This window comes from Euprymna scolopes, chromosome 37 (genome assembly GCF_053919585.1).
Source record: "Euprymna scolopes isolate OS-2025 chromosome 37, ASM5391958v1, whole genome shotgun sequence".
Classification (NCBI taxonomy): domain Eukaryota; kingdom Metazoa; phylum Mollusca; class Cephalopoda; order Sepiida; family Sepiolidae; genus Euprymna; species Euprymna scolopes.
In genome coordinates, this window is record NC_136518.1 from 58,896,067 (window position 1) to 58,920,461 (window position 24,395).

The window sequence follows — 24,395 nt, forward strand, 5'->3', positions numbered from 1 at the left end:
GACATGCAGAAGTTCAAGTGTAATGTAACCAGACATCTTGCCACTCATCTCCCTTCATAATATCCCTGCAACTTTTGTTCCCGATAGTAGCCCCCTACTTCCAAGGGATACGGTGCCTTGTTTGGGGTGAAAATTGAATAAAAAAAATTAAACTATTGGACGATTTTGGGTGAGATTTAAAAAAAAAAAAATAAATAAAAAATAACGAAACAATTATTTAACGCATTATTTGGATTGTTCGGACTAAAGTTTTATATTTCACATTAAAACCTAAAGAATTTTACAAGCGAATCATAAGCTTTACAGATGGAATTAAGTTATAGAGAGTCAAGATTCTTATTGCTATAAATAAAGATGAAAAGAAAACAGCTTTTCATTTTCTAGACGAAATTTTAAATCGGCAAACGTTCTTGCACTGACCTAATACAAGGATGTAGAAATAATTAAAAAAAAATACATCTAAGAATTTAAGCTGATTTTCTTTAACAATTACAAGACACCTTCTCAGCCATCGATAGGCATGACAGGTAACACTCTACCCGAGAACTTTCTTCAAACGCCTCGGATAACATTCACAGGAACTATCAAAGCCCCAACCTCTGTCCCATCGCCGCAATTCCGGCGCCCGTTTATCGACGAAACGTTGCATCCCTCTGCCTGTTCTACAAGTACTTTAACGATGAATGCTCTGACGAACTGCAAGCACTTGTACCCCATCGACGTAAATAACCCCCCACAAGCAGCTAATCCAACTCTTTCACAGTTGAGATCCCTAGATATAAGAAAGCCTTCTACTCAAGTAGTTCCTTTCTCAGAATCGCTAGACTTTGGAATTCCCTTCCGGGACTCTGCCTCCCCAACTGTACTGACATGCAGAAGTTCAAGTGTAACGTGAACCGACATCTTGCTACCAAACTCCCTACATAGTAGCCCCCCCCTACATCAAAGTGGCGATGAGCCTTGTTTAGGGTGAAAATATAAAAACATTTAGAAAAAAAAAATTGTTCTGATGAACTCCTTGCACTTGTACATCTTCGACAAACCCGTTTATCACCAAAATCCCATCCTTTAAATGCAGAGGTTCCTAGATGCCGGAAAGTCTTCTACTCTAATAGATTCTTTCTTCAGACAGCTGGACTTGAGTCTTCCCTCCCTGCTTTCCTGACTATTGATGTGCAGAAATTTAAAATGTAATGTAAACCGACATTTCACTCATCTCTTGTAAATATGGACCCAAAATAGTAACCCCCTATGTTCAAATGGCAATATTCCTTGTTTAAGAGTAAAAATCGAAATACTTACGAAACGTAAGGCATCACAGCATTAAGTATATAAAGAAAAGCATATCAGGTAATTTACAGTGACAATGAAGGATCAAGCGTTCACTATCTTAGTGGAAACCTCCTTTCGGATCAAGGCTGTATTTATTTGCTTTCCACTGAGCGAATTAGGCAGGAGACCGTTTTTTTAAATGTGGAGAGTGGGAAGGGGAAGAGAAAAGGAGGACCAGCTCCCGAGAGGTGAGAACTTGATAGCGAGAGGCTCTTGGTATATAGGGTTGCCACAAGGACAATGGTCTTTGATTACAGCATCTGCCGGAACAGATACTACACTTTAATCTTGACCCGAAGGCCCTTTCGGATCAAGGCTGCATGGCTGAAATAATGTACAGCCTCGGTTGTCTGTGGTGATCCACAGATCAATGATCGACAAGTCGAAGATCTACCGGTCTGTGATATGACCTATCGCTTTATGTGACTGAGTGTTAGTCTCACTCACACACACTAAATAAATATGCTATGTTGAACTTCTGGCTGGACTAGTCTTGGCCATGCCCGAGCTGTCGATGTTCCAATTTACTTGCCTCCCCAAGAGGGGAAACACACACACACACACATTATACAAACACATTATGAAATTGTAATTGTTGATGAACAAATAAAACGAATGCTACAATCCCTGGAAAACACTAATAATATTAGCCAACACCGCAATGCAAACTCCATTAATATATCTTATCAAAATCAAATAACACCTCACTTCAAAATCGAGGAAAATCCAATTAAAAATTTCGTAGTAGGTACTTGACGCCTATTGACAGTAACTCTAAAATTATTTTTTTATTTTACTACAAGAAGTTTAGAACACAAAACCTCGTGGTTAGAAACAACTCATCGGCTATAACAACGTTGGAAAAAAAAATGTAATGTATGAATTCAAATACTCTATAGGAGAATATAACTCCGAAAATACATACATTGGGCATACAACCTTATCCCGGCGAATAACCATGCGTCTAAATAATACTAGTGCTACATATAAACATTTGATAAAGGAACATAACTGTCCCCTCTCCAATCGTAGAAAGGTCCTCGTTGACAACGTAAAAGTTATACAACATGGAAATATTAAAAAATTAAAAATTCTTGACGCGTCATATATTAGAACCCTTCAACCCACCAGAAATGATATTGCATACGAGAAAAGCAGTAACGGTCTAAAATGTCTTGCGTAGTTCGTAATGAACGAACTTCGTTAACAATGTCCACGAACTTGCTGATTTTAATACTCGACTTTTTTTTTATCAACCTATAATTTTAATCGACTTTTTATCGACTACATATTTTCGGGACAAGATCAAAGTGTAGTATCTGTTCTTCAGATGCTGCACTTCTATTTCTTGTTCTCTTTCGGTGGAGGAGAAATCCTTCACGACTGAGACAATTTTTATTTTTGTACCTTTTCTCCACGTTAAAAAACGACCCTGGTGTCTAACTCTGTCCCGTGGGGAGGCATTGTAAATAGGTACATATTTTAACTTATCACCTAAAGCCGTTTACTGCATATTTTAGTTTTCACTTTAAATTCTCATTTTCGCCTCCTTCGCACTTCAACACCTGAAGATGATTCGTGGACGAATCGAAAGTGCTCGTGACAGCAACAACTACGGAACTTTTATTAATGTTTTTTTTTTATTTGGATACAAAAAAGATTATACGGAAAATCGAAAAATTAAAAGAATCATAAAGCAAAGTGTCTCCGTTGCATTTAATATTTGAATAAAAAAATGCTATATATATATATATATATATATATATATATATATATATATATATATATATATATATATATATACACACACACAAACGATATATCATAAAATACCAACTGCAGAGAATTTGTTAAACACAATGGAATAAAAATTGAATACAGAAAGACTGAAAAGACGAGATTTCAGTTTCAACAAATCTCTTCCGTAAAAATGCACTTTTGCTGATTCGAACAAAACCGGTCAAATTTCCTGTTTGCCCTATATACTTAGTGTTTTTCCGTGAGTTTATATATATATTTCTCCATCTCTTAATCGCGTTCCTCTCCTCATTACAGTCGTCTTTCTTTCATCCAATAGTTTAAAGTTATGCAGGTCAAAAGAAACGTTTATATAGTAACTTACAACTACATTCTTTTCCTCTTCCCCCACCCACCCACACCGTCTCTATCCCCCAGGGGACAGACATTTCGTCTTTTTATAAGCGCAAGTTTAAGAGAAAGAATAAACAAATGTCTACTATACCAGCTAACACACTAGCGTTGCCCGGGAAGTAACGAGCGCCACTTGTGTTTCTGCTTTTATCATTGAAGGCCATTTTATCACTTTCCCGTTTTGTAATTTCTAAAACTGTTCATCGATAACACACACACACACACACACACACACACACACACACTTCATAAGCATTTCCTTACAGAAAAGCTGTGCTTGATCTTGGTACGAGTCTTTGTTCTGAATTGTATCCCCGATTAGCGATAAGAACGAATAATTGAACAGGATTAACTCCATATGAAATTTGAATGTCATAACATCCCTTGAAAGTTAATTTCTCGTTAAGATTAAAAATTAAAAGACAACCGAAAAACTGAAGCTTGCTTGCAGGACACTATATATACAAATGTAGGGAAATTTGGGCATAATTTATTGGTTTGAAAATATAGGTTCTTTTTTACCAATTGTCATAAATAAAATTTTAACCATAGAATGGTATCAATCCTCAAAAAGCCTGAAAATTGTCATGTAGTTTCGTCCCATAGAACCACAGATGTTAACATTTCAATATTCAATTTAGTTACAAGTGTATATAATAAAATTGCCAACGAAGGTGAGCTATAAGTTCCATATATATATATATATCACTTTCAGGTTAGTACAAGATTGTCAATATCGAAGTAAGGCATGATGTACTTTTTTTTTTCTTTCGAATACATATATGTCACTACATATTCATGAGCATGTTTCGATCAGCCAGTTACAAGTAACTAGAAACCTCTTCATACGATATTATAAACTTTTGTATAAGCAATATCGCCTGGTGAGGTCTCTAGTTACTTGTAACGGGCTGACCGAATCACGCTCGTGAATATGTAGCAACATTAATGCTTATGTAAAACAAAATGCACACACATATATATATATATATATATATATAAGAAAGGAAAATTAAATGTTGTGAATTAGAATTTACATCACTTTTTCGAAACGAGGGATACAAGTCGGAAATTATTTCCTTATTCTATAGTGTTTCAAAGAATGGCACTTATCCTCAGAAAACATCGTTAGCAAAATATACATTGAAAAATTCGTGTGCAAGAAGTCATTTTTTTCAGAAAATGATGTAATATATATATATATATATATATATCACATGAAGTCCCGAAAAAGAAAATGTGAAATTCAAAATAGAATTGCTGGTTAGAGGTTGAAAAGGTAAACGATAAACGAAAGGTATAGACAGTAATGCACCTGGTAGAATTTTGTGGCATATTACAAGGAAATTTAATTGAGAATGTAAATATTATTAGCCAAAGTTGATTACTTTCCATGACTTAATTTTTTTTTATAAAAAGTCACTACTTATCGATGCCCGGAAGTCACTCGAGGATAATGGTCGATGCGTATACAGTGGTCAAGGGGAACATGTAATTGTTAGCATTGTAAATTTGGTAAATTCGATTACATAAGGGGATAGCTCAAGAATTTGTTTACGTTTGACTTTAAGACAACCATATAATAGTCAGTTAGAAAGCAGTCGTGGAGTTTTAAAAAAGCTTTGTTCATGGACTGCGTTTAGGTACAGAAAAAGGGCGAAATTATTGATAGTGGTTTCAGATAGACGCGTGTTTTTAGTGAAAGTCAGGCCAGGGGGGACCATAGATTGGAAATCAGACGAGCACTTGCCATGAAAATAACGATAAAGCAGGAACAGGCTCTCACCGTCTCTTCTGTAGAAAGAGGTTAGAGGGAAGAGTAAAAGGCCTCCCCACTAGGTTACGAAGTCTATTTTAAACTGTCAATGCAAGATAAGCTGCTTCTAGCAGGTCCTACCTAAATATGACGCCATCCTTTGACGTACTTGGTTCTCAGCGAAGTTTACTAGAGCAGTAGAACGATCTATTTTTTCAGCAGCCTTGGCAACGGATTTGATGTACACGTTCCATCTCAGATCAAGAGTAAAGGCCAGACCTAGAACCTTGTCAAGTCTTCTACTGTAATAGTTTCTTCCTCAGAACTGTTAAGACTTTGGAATTCCATTCCAGGTTCTTGCTTCCAACTGTACTGACATGCAGAAGTTCAAGTGTAATGTGACCAGATATCTTGCTGCTCCTCAACTCCCTACATAGTATCCCTGCACTTTATGTCCTTGATAGTAGCCCCCTACATCAAAGTAGCGATGTGCCTTGTTTAGTGGGGGGGGAAGCAGGTGCTCACCAGCAAAATTATACCCAGACTATAAATATTTTGTTAACTATTTTTCTGAGGATAAAAGCCATTCTTTGAAATTCTATGTAATAAGGAGATTTTAATTTTCAACTTTCATTACTTATTAGTCAAATGATAAATGTAAAATCTAATTTACAAAGTTTAATTGTCCGTCTCCTATCACTATCTCGAATGTGGCGCATTTTCTATCTAGTCAGGATTGTCCTATAAATAACATTGATATACAAGTTTTGAAATATATGGAAGTTAAGCTGCACAATTTTCCGTGTATCTTCGGTGATAAAACGTGGAAAATCCTGTGTAGCTTAATTGCCATACCCATTTTCCAAACGTACGACCTAGCACTACTTACGTATCGAGTTTTGTCGAAGTAAATACTGAAAATATTTACAAATTTTATGTAGATACATAAAATAATGTACAAATACGGGTCTAAACGGCATTTTGAACAAATATAAGGAGCGTTTTCCTAGTGAAAAAGGCCGATAGCCATTAGTCGCGTGCTCTCGTGTAATGAATGAATGCGTAAATGTAGGATTGACATGAAATTCTTAAAGATAAACTAAAATGATCGGAAAATGGGCTGAAATGACTTGAGTAAATGACTTTAATGGACTTAAGGATGAATTGAATTACCTTGAGAATGACTTGATGCTTAAAAATAACAAATCCTTCAAAAACAACTTGAATGATCTGGAGAATGACTGGTTGTAAAGTGGGTGATCATTTTACATTAAAAAAATACAGAAAATCACCCCCCCACTTTATATCACAATAAGTACAGCATGTAGTAAGAACAGATACTGCACTTTGATCTTGGCCAAAAGGCCAAGAAAAGGGTATTTATTTACTCCCCCACCGAGCAAATTAAGCACAAGGCCGATTTTTAATGTGAGGAGTGAAGGGGAAATGGGGACCAACTCCACGGGGAGTAGGGGAGCTGGATAGTTACAATTGATATGAAGAGTTGCCCCTACATTGACCAAGGTCTTATATGTGGGGTTTCCCCCACATATGGTCTTTGCTTGCAGTATCTGCCGGAACAGATACTACACTTTCGTCTTGGCCAAAAGGCCAAGAAAAGCTTAAGTTAACAGCATCTATTAACAGACCTTTGATTTTAACCAAAAAGGCCAAGCACAAAAGTGTTGCGGACAGACCGACAGAGTGACTTATAGAGTCGCTTGCACGCGACTAAAAATAAAGCGGTAAAAAAAAAAAATAATTATATATATATATATATATATATATATATTACACACACACGTGTAGGTGTGTGTACGTGCAGTACATGTAAGGTTTCTAGAGCATTTTTAGCTATGTGTACAAGGTCTAGTGTCTTGATTCAACTTGGTTTGTAGGTTTGCAACACACAAACATTTTAGAAAGAAAATGTTGAAAGATTAATTACATTAGCTGCTTAGGTGTGCATTATCATTGAACCATGGCGAGTGTTTGCGTTCGTCGGGTGCCCTTTGTTGCGATCAGTTGCGTAACGTTCCTTTATCATTGTTACGCGATTTATTTTATTCGCTTTTTAATTAAGGCGAAGTGCTCTGGGGGGGTTTCCGCCTTTATCTACACGGAGTAAAAGTGTTGGATTCGTGCCTTTTTATTGGCAATAAATGGAGCAGAAAAGCAAACGATGTCTTTTATAATGACCAATTCATTACATAATTTATTCATTCGATTAATGATCGAGTCTTTACGTGAGTAGAAGGTAGTGAGCACGGAGGGGAATATAAAATCGGATGAGAGAGAAGAGAAGGAGGAAGGTACGAAGAGGTAGGATAAGTAAAAAAAAAAAAAAAAGAAGAAGAAAAGAGAAAAGAAAAGGGAGAGGGGGATACGAAATGCAAAATGAGGGGAAAAGAGGAGAGAGAGATGAGAAATAATATGAATTTAATGGCTTTGCTGTAATAGTCAAAACTCATGAATTCTGAACTCTTCAAGATAGACTTCATGGCCCACGACGATATACTTTAGATCAGTCACTTTATATAAGCAACAGATTTCTGCGGAAATTTCATTGCGCGCACGCGCACACTGATTTTGTAATGTTCGAACTACTTCCTTCATCTCTTGTTATCTTAGCAAGAATGACGTCAAGCGATCCATCTTCCTTTCTATCGGATGAGCGAGCAAACGACGGAAGTGGCGATGCTTCAGATTCGACGTTGCTGAACGATGCAGGTGTAACTGCGACCGGAAGAATTGCGATATCCACAAGGTTTTGATAGAAATAAACTAACTCCTTCTGGTAGAATTATTCGAACTTGGAAGCTTTTCGAATGTCGTTAACAAAAGATAACGTCGAGCGATAAACAAAACAGCAATTTGTGTTCTGCTAATTGTATACAGTATGCATTGCCGTTGTTTACAAAACGACCCAATAGTATGAACTCTACATGTTCAAAATAGCAATTATCAATCCGCATCTCAAAACATTTCAGATATTCTACATGATTTATACTTGCATAATGTTTGCGTAAAAAGGTTATAGTAAACACAATCCCCCCACTCTCTCTCATATATATGAGTGTGTGTGTGTGTGTTTACAAATGTTGCCTACCAAACTGTCAGTTTGGTATCTACTGACATGAAACTTGATATATAGGATATTCAAACCCATGCGAAGCTTCATATTTGATTGTAGCCGAGGAAAATCAGTACAAAAGTGTAAAAATTGAAAAAATTAAATGTGTCAGGTAAAGATCGAACGACAACATTAAGAATATGGATTAGTAACGTAATAGCTACCGATTCAAATTTAATTTTTTAACCGTGCGACAAACCGGTCTTCATAGCTCAGGCATTAACCTCAAAGGAAAAAGTAAATCGTAAGCTAAACGTTTTGGTTTCGATTCTCCGTGGTGGCGCACGACTCATTTTTGTTCACTTTAAATCATTACTATATATTGGATCCAATATGATATAAATACGAAATCTACATTGATCAAAATATCATATTTAAGCGTATTTTACGACGGGGAAATACCAGGCAGCTTGCTAGTAATACAGGGTTAAAAAAAAAGGCCCAAACTCTAATTAGGCCCCGTTTCTTAGTGTTTTGTCTGAATGAAATGAAACTTTGGTCATAACTAGTTTATTACATTCAATACATCACATTAAAACATTAGGGTCTTTGGCCTTTTTTTCTCAGTTGACTGTAAACTGCTCAGAAAAACAATTGAATGTCCTGTTTTTTGGGGGTCACCATATATATATATATATATATATATATTATAATGATGCGTTACGATTCAACATTTTTCCCCAATTATCATACAATTAGATATTCTTATTCTTTATAAATCTCGGAATATTTAACCATAGAGTTGTTATTTTTTCTCGATCACCGTAAAAACTTAATGTTCAAAGTGCAGATATTTTCGTTAAACGTACAAACTTGTGGGATATGATCTATAGATTTGTTTTATTGGTTATTTCAAATCAACAAATATTTATTTTTTTTAAACATTACTAACAGTGGAATTTTTGTTTAATGGCAAAATTAATATGAATTCAAAAAAAAAAGTTTAAGGAATCATTTTTGACATCGGAAAACAAATACACATTTTCCAATAACCCCAGAAGTTCCGATTTTTTCGATTCCCGGTTAATCCTCCCGACACTAATATATATATATATAACCTATGTTTAAATGTATGCATGTCTGCCTAACACTTTCGACAGAAACGACGGATTTTTTTTTTTTTTTGCTCACAGACCTCCAAACACTCGGGAAATGCCGTGCGCTCAGGCCAGTATATATATATATATATATATATTATACACATACATACATACACTCAGATGGCGCAGTAGGACGTTTCTCCCATGCAATCGAATATATTTATGAGGTGGGGGGGATCTTTCATTGAATAATATTTTTTAAAATTAAATTTGTGGAATTTATGTTCTTCCATTTTTCTTTAAAATTTTTCATCAATCCATCTTTGTGTGACTGTCGTTAACATTTCTTTGTCTCTGATGAGATGTGTGATAGTATTATCTGCTATATATTTAAATTATTCAAACCACTATACTCATAACATTCAAGGTTCGCTCAGTAGTGAAAATAACCGAGATGAGAATGGTAGCCCGAATAACAATAAACTAATTACTTTGTGAATATCGAGGTTTTGTTTTCCATCAGTTCACAACACCTGCATAAGATAATTCCCATCATTTGACATGTTTGGAATATAAAACTGAGGAATATTTTCCCCTCAATCAACGTTTAAGAATTCATTCTTAAATTTATTAGTTATCAACCTTTACAACTTTGAGTCATGTGAAGCACAACTGCCATCAGACGTATTTTGGGATTTGTTATAAAAGAGCGTCCAAAACCAATTAATCTGAACGTATTATAACCAATATATAATATAAAACGTTTCCAGTACATTTATAGTAATGCAATTTTCAAGCTGGTATTTGCAACTCGTAAACTACATTAGGGTGCGTGTTTATATTGGTGATATAAACAAACTAATGTCCGGTAAAAACACTTAATTTTGCCATTAAACGAAAATAGCTAAATTCCAAAAAAAATTACGAAATATGAAAAAGAGTTTTAACGCCTTTTTTCATCTTGAGCGATATAAAAACAGCGTTGGTTCCTTTTTATTAAAGACTCCATTATTCTAGCATACACATTTCAAACGTATTTCTCTTCCGATTACATGCGTAACTCTAAATGGATTTTAACTCCAAATAGGCCCGCATTTAATAGTATCAAAAATATGCTTAAGAATGATCGCCAAGACATTTTTTCGTCGAATTCTGTTTTTGTCATCAATGATAACGCTTAACGACTTTCGTTTCTTTCCATTTTAATACATTAGTTATTCTATGACCCTAACTGATAATTACCCCCATTAACCCTAGATAGAATTAATAGAAAATGTAAATGGCGTCTTATGGATTTGTGAAAAATTAACCCTTATTGAAACTTATTTTAATGTTATTAAATTTCTATAACAAACATTGGAGATTACTAGTGGAAACTGGAAATTCTATAGAGGACTCTTTCATATGTAATATATTGATGTTGGCATTCTGTGGATATTCAGGGTAAATGCAGACGCCCTGATATTGTAGCTCTTTTGTTAAAACTGCAAAAGTATATATTTTAGTTGAACCCCAGGATACAGTGGCCCTAGGATACGTTTTTTTTTTCAGGTTACCATGTGGAATACAATGTTTTCCGGACTGATTACGGTATTTACCCCGCCTTACGGTGTTATTTGATTATATACATGTGTACTGTATTTTGTTACTAATTTTGTTATGCCGTATCCTGGGGTTCTTTGTTATACAAGAAAAAAATGCAGTCTGAATCCTTAGGCATACTAATTTAGTACTCATACAGAGTTACCGATTGTAAATTCCCAATTATACCGATTCAATTATATAACAATGAAAAATAAACGAGGACAGCTATTAAATCCATGACTCCTCAGTAAAAAAAATACCACTTCCTCAATTACAAAATTTAGACAATCCAGTCACTATTTATACAAATATAGACACAGACACACACTTAATTTGAGCCCAAAACAAATATTAAGGGGTCAAAATTGGGGCCAAAGTTAAAAAAAAATTAATCTCTGCGGTCTATCTAATTACTCAGCCAATTTTGGGTCTAAAAATTTGAAATTTTACATAAAGGGTATTCAGACATGCAAGTTTTTAATCAGTTTTTTTTTGGGGGGGGGCGGAGGAAATTGGCTGCCAAGAGGTCAAAGTTGAAAGTTGACCTTTGCAGACCCTACCAAACTACTTTCAATTTTTGGTCCAAACACTTAAATTTTAAGTTACCTGGGTTGGAGCCAGACTTTAATATATACATATGCACATAAAGTTATGAGCAATACATAGGGCCCGAGCAAAGCCGGGCTAAACTTCTAGTTTATACTAATATATATATATATATATAACTTTTGAGCCCATTAAAAAAATAGAAGTTATAGACCGTTTACTAGGAATGAGTGCTTTATGTCAAATTGATTGTTGAATATGGTTACATTTGTGCCTATTTTCTGGATTAAATACTAACCCCTATAAATCTATAATTATGCATTGAACGAATACTATAATATTTAGTTCGCTCAACCTTATACCAAAAGGTCCACACAAAAGTCCAGCTATATTGATCAAGTAGTTTCCGAGAAACTGGTTGAGTAAATGTGGTATTGTGGTAACTAATCCCTAACTGTACATCGAAAGTATATAAAACTAATATTACTATTAAAGCCTTACTTTTATGTACAACTGATATGAAAGTTAGCATATAGGAATAAAGATTCGTAACAAAAAGCTTAAGTACATTTGGTAGCAGACAGGCAAATATATATAACATGAAAATGGATACAATGTTAAAATATTTTATGTTTTTATATTCTACTAGCAGGACGCCCGACATTGCCCGGTCGTACAATACGCTTAAACATGATATTTTAATTTATGTAGATTGCGTATGTATTATAGAATCAACCTATTGAATATTATATATTACGAGTAATAATTTGCCCGGTGAACGAATTCTTAAATAAAATAATGTTCAGTACCATCTATTTACAATATCACGTTAGCTGATATTTGAGTATGACGATCTAAAATAATCGTTCATGATTTTTACGTTACACCGGCCAAGGTTACACCGGTGTAAAGTAAAATATTCCCCTGTAATTTTTTTTTTTTTTAATCTATAAAAATAATTTACAGGGGAACATTTTACGTTACACCGGCGTAACCTTGGCTGGTGTAGCGTAAAATATTCCTCTCATATATATATATATATATATATATATGTTTTATCTATAAGAGAATAAAGGCTATTTTAAGATGGTATTTTTCCATACCTATTGGAGGAATGTTTCTTCAAAACATGTAAGAACAATACTAGAAATAAAAATTACCTTTGTACCTTAAGTACGCAATTGTCACCTCAAAAATCGTAATATATCCCAAAAATTACGAAATTTGATAAAGTAGATCATTTTTTTTTATATATACGTAAACGTAATTTTTACTGAAAGTACCGTATTTCATTGTCGCCATACATAACTGACTAGCGCCAAAAACAAATTATCTCTCTTGTTTTAGTTGTGACGTTAATGTCAGCCATAAATTTTCACCGTAATGTGCAAACAATTGTGAAATTTGCAAAATATGAGCTCAGCTGTTTCGGAACCTATGAGGAAGGAAATTTCACACATATAAAGTGACTTTTATATAATATTAGAGATACAATATTTGTAGGCTCTGTGTAAACATTCTTCAGGTGCATCTCGTCGAACTCTGGAATGTTTCTGTTGAACTCTGGAATTTGGACGGAATTTCGAAGGAAACCCTTTATTTAATGGAAGTAGCATGCTCTTGTTTCGTCAAATGACTAGATAGAGGTTCTAAGTAATGGTGCCATGCTAAGAGCACTTTGAAAAATAAATTGTAAAAGTGATATTCTGCTGCTTGAAGGTTCAATTCTCAATGTGGGCAACCGAAAAATACAATTGCTAATTACTTAAGACCTCTATCTAGTTATGTCTGACGAAACCGAAACATGCTACACCTGTGAATTAAATAAAGCGTTCTGTTCAAAATTCCGTCCAAATTCCCGAGTTTGACAAGATATACCTGAAGAAGGCCAGAAATTACATCGACCGAAACGTTGTGAAAATGATACTCAAGATGAGAACAGTAGTCCGAAGATTCCAAATACGAATATCCAAAATTACTAAGTTTCGACTAGAACATCTATTACTGCTTACAAAATTGTGTGCACATTACGGTAAGAATTTATGGCCGACATTAACGTCACAACTAAAACAAGGGAGATAATTTGTTTTCGGCGCTATTCAGTTTGAGTATGGCGACAGTGAAATACGGTACATTCAGTAAAAATTACTTTTACGTATTAAAAAAAAAATGATCTACTTTATCAAATTTCGTAATTTTTGGGATATATTACGATTTTTGAGGTGACTATTGCGTACTTAATATTTTTGCGTAAGGTATATTTAACCGCAGTCTAACTGTAAACAAGTACCGTACGAAGTGAAAATGATGAGCGCGATATTGCTTTTGTGGAAAAAAAATCCGCTATAGTCTAACTATAACCAAACTTCAAAGGTACTTTTCTCACCCAAAAATCGTCCAAAATTTCAGTACACAAAGTTAAGATGCCGGAAGTGGACTCCGTTTAGCTAAAATATGGAACGGAACTGAAGTCACTAAACATGAAACGAAATACGAAATCATATGAATATAATTTATTTTAAACAATTGTTTTATTTTTAACACTTAGAGTACTATCATGAAATAAAGAAAATAAACTTCGATTTCGGTTACGTAATTCAGTCGAAGGTAGCTCGTTGTATGATACACTAGCAGGCCGCCCGATATTGCTCGGTCGTTAAATACGCTTAAGTGTGGTATTTTTATTAGTGCAGATTTCGTATTTATTATATTGGACCCAATATATAGTAATAATTAAAAACACGTGTACCATCGTTAGCTTACGATTTACTTTTTCCTGTGACGTTAATGCCTGAACTATGAAGATAGGTTTTCAGAAAGGCTAAAAATTAAAGCATGAACCAATAGCTATTACGTTATGCATGCTTATTCGTAATGCCGTCGTTCAACCTTCACCTGGTAAATTTCATTTTTTTTTAAATTTAATTTTCAGACTTTTTCACCGATTTTCCCCGGCTCAAATTCAAATATAAAGTTTCGCATGGGTTCTAATACCCTATATATAAAGTTTCATGACTAGATCAAGAACTGATAGGGTTTGGTAGGCAAAATTTTTAAAAAATATAAGAGGTTTGTGTTTACTATAACCTTTTTACGCAAATATTATACGCAAATAAATCGTGTAGAAAATCTGCATGGATATAGTTATATGTAATAGTTAACTAAAGATGATCATCCCATAAAAAACGAAAATTTAATAGATTAAAATGAAGGTTTAAAGAATATGCAAATTAGCTAGGTCTTTTGCAGATGAATGAAATTCCACGACCCATATAATAAAGTTGTATTTTTTTTAATTAATAGAAAAAGGGTTTTAATAGCGTAAATATACAAAACCAAATTTATAAAAGTACAGATGGACAAAATTATGTCAAAATTTATGAAAATTTAAATTTTCCATATGAATATTTAAATATTTAGAAAATTATTTATGCAAATGTAAACTACGAAAATTTAAATTACTTTTTTGAAATAAAATCTTTTTATATGAATACATTTTAAATATTTAAAAACATTGATAGAAATGTAAAAAGTGTTTTTTTTTAGTCTTATATCATAAAACGAGCGTTTCCATATGGTTTCATATTTCGTTTCATGCTTGTTGACTTCCGCTCGATGTTTAGCTAAACCGAGTCCACTTCCGGCGTCTTAACTTTGTGTAATGAATTTTTGGATTTATCCGTAACGTCAATCGTATCCAACGGAAGTAAAACGGATGTTGCTAAACCCGTGTGGTATTTTTCCTTTATAATGAAAATCAAAGTATCTCACAGCGAAACAAAATAACTTGGAGAGACGGTTTTATTTGTACTCTCCGCGAAGGTTCATTTAGACTATGTTTTTATGTGAGGAGAATTCGGCTTTAAAGAAATGGTCACTCTGGATTAAAAACAAAAATAACCTGTACAGACTTCGTCAAATCCTCGCGAATGAACAGTTTCAAGTGTAAAGTAATAAATGCTTGGAAGGATGGCCTTCTGGGACTATTTTACAGGAAATACACTCTGGGAAATCAAAACGATTTTATTTTATCTATCCATTTTTGGTTCATTTGCGTTAAAATTTGAATTTATAACATGTTAAATTAGCATAAATATCGACTTTCATCAAAGCGACCATTTTGTAAACAAGTGGCTGAAAGATGAATAATTTGAAGTGCTTATGACTTCTGTTGAATATTTATTAACGCAAATAGGTCACAACCCTTGCTAAACCTAAACATTCACAAAAAAAATAGTCTACTTACAACCACTATCAAAGATTTTACCCATTCTCTAGTTGTGTCTTAATCCAAACGGGAATTCCATAAACTAAGCGTCTTTCCTAAAACTTTCCAGCTGACTACAATAAGGCCGTCTTCAAGTCTAATATAAACAAGTTCTTACTGAGCTGCCCCTTAAACAATCAAAGTATATCAAGTGTCCACTACTAACAATAATCTGTTGCCCTGCTGACTAAACCTGTTAACCCTTACCCTCAAATGGCCTTTGAGCCTTTATAAGTAGTGGTCCCCTCCTTGTAATTTTTTTTCTTTAAATCCTGAGTAACTATTTCCCTCTCATCACAAGAAATGAGACACGAGGGTCGGAAACCGGGATTGAAAAGTCAGCACTCCAAAGAAGAAGCACTGACCCTGCACAATATCTTCAGCATTTATATATATATATATATATATATATATATATATATATATATATATATATATATATATATATATATATATATATATATATGTGAGAGAGAGAGAGCAACGCCTAGGAGGTTGGATCTCCTAGAACTGCACAAAACCAGCATTACACCGCAATCAGTGGACAGATCATTACAGGGATGGTCTAATTCGAAAATAGAAATATTGAATTTAAAGTAAGACTAATAGTATTTACTTGTTATGTCGCAGCAATTACGAATAAATAAAAAAATATGGTAGAAAATTAATGAAAACAGTTTTCGAAGACAACGAAAATTGAGTTTTACGAAACTGACTCAAGATTTCAGAAAATTATCTCCCTTGATACAATCGAACTCAGTTTTTTTTTTGTTTTTTTTTATAGCAAAACTCCATGTTCGCTAATTGTCTTCGGAAACTGTTTTCATTAATTTTCTACCTTATAGTTTTTCGTAATTTTTGGATATGTTCATTACTGCGACACAAGTACATACAGTTTTACTTGAAATTCAATATTTTGATTTTCCGCTCTTGTGACAAAGCAGCACCAAAATAATTAAATGTCGGTAATAGGAATGATTACCAAAAAGAAAGACGCCCTGAAAATAAAGGACGAATGAAAATAAACGCTCCCTTTAACATGACCACTTGAACAGAGACGGACGACAATAACCGCACGGTGCGTATTAATAGTAGTAGTAGCCACAGTAGCAGTATAGAAATAATCATTCTTCTACTGCTATTTACTGTTACTATGGACTATTATTATCATTAACAAAGCAGAAGGGGAAGACTGATCGACGACCGCCTAAAAAACACACGGAGGTAATAAAATAAAATAAAAATGTATGCGTGCACCTGTAAGTCAGAATTGGATCGCAGGTGTGGTTGAGGCAGAGAGGGGATGTAGACAAGACACAAGGAGGAGAGGAGGGGTGGGAGAAAAAAAAAAAAGCCAAGCCGTGTCAGGTACACATAGGGTCCGCATTTTTGTCGATCTAGTTTTAAGCGACCCGAACAACGAATTAGAGATATGTCGTACATGCGACTGAGATGCTACGGTTACGCTGATTATTGGTAGGAAGACAGGTAATGTCGGAGGGTAGAGCTGGGAGGCGGAGGTGGGGTGGGGTGGTGTGGTCGGATGTCACGAGTATACCACAATTTCAGCTGATTACAAGATCGTGAAACTGTCAGTTACCGTAAAATTTAGATCCCGATTTTAAAGTGCGTTCGATAGGGAGGGTCTAATTTGGAAATGTGTATAGAATGAAGCGACACCCCTATTGTCAATAGTACTATCACGCCCACCTCATTCAGTATCGTTTTGCACTATTTGTTTATAAAATATTCGCCTACAAAATTAATCCGCAAACTAAATCATAAAGGTTTTACGAGCATTTATTAGAATAGCACAAAAAGGGGGGGGAGGTTGGGGGGTGAAAAATATGCAAGAAATGAAGGTTACCAAACGCAATCTATGTTACTAAATCTAATTGGATAAGATTTGTTTTAACTTATTTTAAAGTGTTTTTTTTTTACTTAAAACTAAAAGGATTAGATAACTTGGTCTATCATTTAATCAAGCAATAATGAATGTTAAAGTACGAATACTGAGTTTTCTTTGATTTAAATTCTACTCCATTTTTTTTAATTGTTGGCGAGAATACTTATTTTTGCATGATACGTAATTATAAAGTTTTTACTTGAAATGCAATTTTGACTTGTACCCAATATTAAGACAAGGCCAATTTTCGAATGAACGACTTAACATTTGTAAGTGTCCGTAAGCATTGTTAAAATGTTAGCTGAAAGTGCCGGAAAAGAAATCTCCATTGACCACTTCCGGTATGACAAGGATTTTGCTTGTGTGAGCAATGAGTGCAGGCGGTACTCCGTTTTGACAGGCCAACTAAAAATCTATCTACTATTATATAAAAGGAACGCTGTGTGTGTGGGGGGGTCGTTCCCGAAGGACTCGAAAACGTATGAATTTTCACGCATATATATGTAGAAGAAATACGGTTAGTGCGCATTGGACAACCCCTAGTATGTGGTAAGGGCTGCAGTAATAGAAGACTGATATTTGTGTAAATCTATTTTCCAATCTCTAAGTTTGACGAATATGCAACGAACAAGTTTATAAGAATAGAGAAGCCTCATTCATATTGTCGAACTCTAGCATCTTTCCCGGTGAATCAGAACAAGCGACGCGAAGTTCGCACTAAAAAAAAAAAAAAAAAAATCCCATTATACTTAATTTTTTGTATGAAATAAGTTAAATGTGATTGTTTCACTGCTTTGAATTTGCCCCATCCTAAACTAGAGCACGATAAAGATGCAAATCACAAAAGAGATGAAAAAAAAAGTGATTACTTTATAAACTTACTAGCAGATCGCCCAGCATTGCCTGGTCGTAATATACGCTTAAATATATTTTAATTAATGCAGATTTCGTATTTATTATGTACTAGCGGGGGTACCCAGTGTTGCCCGGGTGTTTGGAGGTGTGTATGTAGGAGAGGGTGACCCTGTTTTAATATTATTCAAAAAAAAAAAATTGGAAAAACCAAAGCAGAACAGCGAACAAACGTTAAAAAAAAAAAGTTTAGGTAGAAAGACAGCCTTGATGCTTCGGGTTCAAGGCTAAGGCGGAAAAAAATGCCCGACACGTTACCCCTACGCCAAAGAGACACTTATACACGGATAAAATTAAACATTTAAAAACACTTGCAGGTGTTTTTAAACCAAGCTTCTCTTTACATCAACGTTTCGATCCCCATCTGGCATCAGTTGAAATGAATGGCTCTCGTCTTGAGGAGACCTCATGTTTTGACAAGCTTCTGGGCTTGTCCTTTACTCCTGATCTTAAATGGAAGATGTACATCAAATCTGTTGCCAAGGCCGCTGAAAAAATGGTGGGGTCCTATCGATCCAGTAGATATCTCACTGCTGATGCAATTCTCTATCTATATAAGAGCCAAGTACGTCCAAGGATAGAATACTTTGCCACATCCGGGCAGGAGCTGCTAGAAAGGACTTGTCCTGCCTTGATGGAGTTCAAAATAGACTTCGTAGCCTCATAGGAGATCTTTTTTCTTCCCTGCAACCTCTATCTCACAGAAGAGATGTTGCGAGTTTGTCCCTATTTACAATGCCTCCCCCACGGGACAGATTTAGACACCAGGGTGGTTTTTTAACGTGGAGAAAAAGAACAAAAATAAAAATTGTCTCAGTCGTGAAGGATTTCTCCACTGACAGAAAAAGAAATTGAAGTGTAGCATCTGAAGAACAGATACTACACTTTGATCTTGTCCTGAAGGCCAAGTGTATGGAAAGTGTTCGACTGAGCTTCAGTCTATGGTCCCCCCTCGCCAAACTTTCACAAGAAATACTCGTCTAGCTGAAAACAATAATTCCCCCCACACTATCTGTTCCCAAACCTAAACATAGATTCCATGAACAAAGCTTCTTTCTTAGAACTGCACGCCTGTGGAATTGTCTTCCGTTTTCCTGCTTTCCAGCTGACTACAATATGGTTGTCTTCAAGTCTAACGTAAACAAGTTCTTGATGAGCCGTTCCACTTGTGAACAAATTTACTGAATTTCCATTACTAACGACTACTATATTGTCCAATTTCTACTGTACACTCTTTAACCCTTATCCTCGAGTGGTCTCTTGACCTTGATAAGTGGTGATGCCCATGTAAAAAATAAAAGAAAAGTGGTTTAAACTAACGTGAACGTTTTCTAGGTAAAACATGACGTCATTGTAGTAGCAGGATGAGAAAAATGAAGGAACGATTTTTTGGCACCCTTCCTTGTACAAAACTGATGATTTTAGGGCGAAGAAAATGTTTTTGGCCAATTTTTCGATATTTGTCGAGCGAAGGTTGGAGCTTTAAAATGGTACCTATCTGGTAAAAATCCGTGGCTCGTGTTGAAAGTTTTTGCGAGACATACAAACACATACATACATTTTCGCATATATATATATATATATATTGAATCCAATATATAGTAATGATTTTAAAAAGTTTAAAGACTTATGCGCCACCACCGAATCTAAACGTCTAATTAACTAAAGTTTGATTAACACAAAGAAGGATCGTGCTCAGACACACATTTAAAAGGAGCAGAACTTTCGTTTGAATACCTACTGGAGAAAGCTTGAATGCCTACTAGAGACTATCCTTGAGAGTCTAAGATATTTCTGTACAGGAGTTTGGTCGGACAACCCAGCTAAATATTTCGTGATCCAAATAAGATTTCGATATGGTTAACTTACAAGGAATTGTGAACTTAGCCAAGTGATGCAAGAAGCTAGATACTCCAAACTAGATGAACGCTTATCCTGAAATTCAGCAAGACCAATAGCCCACAAAAAAGGTATATTATAACATACTGGGGGGGTGGGGGGTGCTTCGCCCGGTCGTAAAAATACGCTTAAATATATTTTGATTTGTCGAGATTTCATATATATTATAGAATCGTGATTTCAAAAGTTAAAAATATTTGGGTTCCATCCGCGAGAATCGAAACCGAAAGGAAAACTAGCATTCAAAGCTGGTGACGTAACCACTGTACAAACGTGACATGCATATGAACTGATTTAAAATAAACTAGAATGAATAGACAAAATGATTTGTTCAATTTTTATCCATTTTTGGCCCCCTGAAAACTATTTTAACCGGCTAAAGACCCATAAAAGAACTGCCAGTAACAAATCCAATTATTTGAGGCCCCTAACGCCGCTCTGCGACTTTTAGTTTCGGAGGAGATAGAGTTTGAAAATATGGAGACAGATATATAGCCTTTTATATATTAAATTTGAATGGTCAATTGGGGAGAGGAAAATTATATTAACTTCTTTACTAACAGTGTTTGAGAGATTAAAAAGAACTTTGATGGAACATTCGAATATCTGTATCTCATAAGATCAAGTGTAAGATCCTAGGACGGAACCCCTTGATTTTTCAGAACATCGACTGGAGAAGAATGAAACTAAAGTGAAAAGTTTCCTTCGTGTTCTATCCAGAATAGAAACATTATCCATTGAATAGATACTGACCTAATCTCGAGCAATTACGAAGAAAGAGAAATTGGTGTTAGTAACTACACCGTTTATCTACGCTGGTACAAAATTTGTCATACATGTAACGACTGGTATCATTTAGCGAAAGATACTGGTAAATATACCCGGTGAACCAAGGAAAACACAAATTGTACTTAAAGGGACGGTAAGAATCTTAAAAATCTCTCGGTTGGAATGTATGGCGTTCCCAAACTAAAGAGAATCATAAAATACCCAAAGAGAGAAACACATGCTCTGTGCTCTCCCGCCCCTCAAAATACTTCGGCTTTTACTAGTGCGGAGACATGAAACACGTGACTCAGTATTAGCTAAGAAACGAGTCTTGGTCGTGGAGACATCGGCATCAACCTTCTTCCCCGCTCAGATGTAAATACAGTGCTGTCTGTGGCCAATATATGCGTTATCGGGTATTGGAGACAGGCTCAACACATATTCGTTTACATGAACTTGAAGACGATCAAATTTTATTTAGTTGGGAAGCAGTCCCCTAGTATTGTGTGCAGCGGATGGGATGTTCTAGGAAAGAAACTGTTCATGAAAGCCGTTTCATTTTAGTTACTCGTACATAAAGATAAAGAACTTTGTTAAGTCTGTAATTTTTAAGATTTTTTTTTTGTCATGGCTTACTCTGTGCGCGTGTAGCAATACCGGTAGTGGAATGAAAAACATTTAAATGCCAAGATGACCAGTGGCAAAACGCGGGCATCTAGTGACCTCGGAACTAGAAACAGCTATGCAACTCAACCTACGGCGACAGTGTGAAACACACGGCTTGGTGATGAACGGTATTAAGCAGACCCTTTAATTGCAGGTGCGTGTTTCATCTGAAAAGCAACTTCCTGCACATATCAGTTGCTTTCCAACGTTTTAATTGCTCATACTAAGGAGCACACAAAAGCTGTTGCAACAAAACTCGCGATTTACTCGTTTTTGTTAGTGTAAATTTGTACAATGCAGTTCAATTTCTTGTGTCGGCATTTATCAAAAAGGTATTTTACACAGAGTTTGTAGGTAAAAATTTCAGTTTACCGTTTAGACATTTTATGGCTTTATTTTTTTTTTTTAGGAGGAGGGAGTTAAAAAAAAAAAAAAAAAAAAAAAAAAAAATCAACCAATTTTTAGAAATAAAACTCTCCCCAATATACCATCCTCTCCCCCTCCCACGAGAGCAAAATTATAGACAAGTTTTTTTTTTATATATGTTGAAGTTATTTATCTGTCCTCTTCGGTGGGATGATGCGGCACAAGGATTAAGGAAGTGGGATTTGAAGCAGCGCCATAGAGGAAGAGCATTTTGACCGGGGGGGGGGGGGTCGGGGAGCCTTGGCAACCCTGTTGAAGCGCTTCGGGCAATCAGCAATAAATATAATCCTCAAAAGGGAGAAGGCAAGGCCTAGGAGGGTTAAACTCAGAACTGCACAGGATTATCAATCTATCTCAGTCAACAATGGCCTAAACTCTGGTGGCTTTGGTGCTGAGGAAAAACTCCCCGGCCGAGAAAATTTGTCTCGTTTATAAAAAAAAAAAAAAAAAAAACCGGACAGAAATTAAAATTGTCCCCGTTTATTTCTCTTCAGACAGCAAACATACTACACTTTGATCCTAGTCATGTCTAGTTTTGCCTCTTTCTATAGCTTGGTAGGGGAAGAGCATTGTGAGACCTGTTATCAGTTTTATGCGCGATATCTAACTCCCCTCCAAGGAGATACTCATTACATTTTCGTAGCGGACAGGGGAAGGCATGAATGCTTTCAGACTCACTAACTTTTGTAAAAAAAAAAACAAAAAAAAAAAAAAAACACATTCACTCAAAGCGCATTGCCAATTGTAGTTATGGATCATATTTTTTTAGAAGCATCGTTAGTGGGGAGTTTTGCAACAAAGTGTTCAGAATACATCTAAATTTTTGCATGTTGGTAGAGCCAGGAAAATATAAAGTGTAAAAAAATTACTAAAATGTTTATTCACTTGGCCGTTACACTGCAAAGTTAGACACAAGGTCAGTTTATAGTGGGGCAATTAAATCCCACCCCTAAAAAGGAGAACGCGCTGGATGGTTACGAAATTTGCCAAACAACCAACCTCTCCTCCCAAAGGAAGGAGCAAAACCCAAGCTGATCGTGTCCTGATGCTGAACAGAAATATACTCTACTCTGATATAAGCCTGAGAATCTATGCCAAGTGAATTAAACATTAAAAACTAGACCTTTGCTAGTTTTAAAAAAAAAATGGGCAAAAGTTATAGCCTGTTGATTAAAAATCCTCACCCTTATGCCAAATTGATGGTTGAATATTGTAAAAAGTTTTACTCATTTTTGCATTAAATACAGATAATACTTACTTCGCTCCACTTTATCCAAACAAAGAACTATACATTAAAAAAAAACAAAAAACAAACAAGGCACAGTGCTACTTGGAAGTAGGGGGGGGCTTCTATCAAGGACATAATTTGCAAGGAAATTATAAAGGGAGATGAATAGAGAGATGCTTGTTCACATTACACTTGAACTTCTGCATATCAGTACAGTTGGGAAAGCAGAATCCCGGAAAGGAGTTCCAAAGTCTAACAGTTCTGGGGGAAGAAACTATTGGAGTAAAAGGCTTTCTTACACGAAGGAATCTACTTTGAAGGGGTGGGACTTAGCTGCTTGTCGGGGGGTAGTCACGTCGAGGGGAGTACAAGTGCTTGTAGTTCGTCAGACCATTAAAGTACTTGTAGAACAAGCAGAGGGATGCAACATTTCGTCAGTGGGACAGAGGCTGAAGCCTAGATGACAGTTCAGAACCTATCAGGTTGACGACTCGTTTGTACCCTGTCCAGAAGTGAGACAAGCAGCAGATGCACCAGCCCAAATGTGACAACAGTACTCCATACATAGGCGAATGGTGGCCTTATAGGAGGTACAAGATACTTTATTTCGGACAAATCGGCTCAGTTTTCGAGAAATAGTGCCACAGACAATATAGTTTGAGGATTTGATTTCTTGTAAACAGATTCAATTAGGTACAAGGCCATTAAATCGAGGCTCTGGGGAGGACAAGAGATCAGTTTTTTTTTCACCGACTTATTCTTACCTAGTTATGTATTTTTC

General features: G+C 35.5%; 1 protein-coding gene and 1 pseudogene across 1 annotated transcript in view; both read right to left on the reverse strand.

Annotated features, from left to right (window-relative positions):
• The window catches only part of LOC145261202 (uncharacterized), a 751,089-nt gene that overhangs the window by 714,660 nt on the left and 12,034 nt on the right, over nucleotides 1-24,395 (reverse strand). The window lies entirely within an intron of this gene.
• On the reverse strand, nucleotides 6,435-6,617 carry LOC145261359 (U2 spliceosomal RNA; annotated as a pseudogene).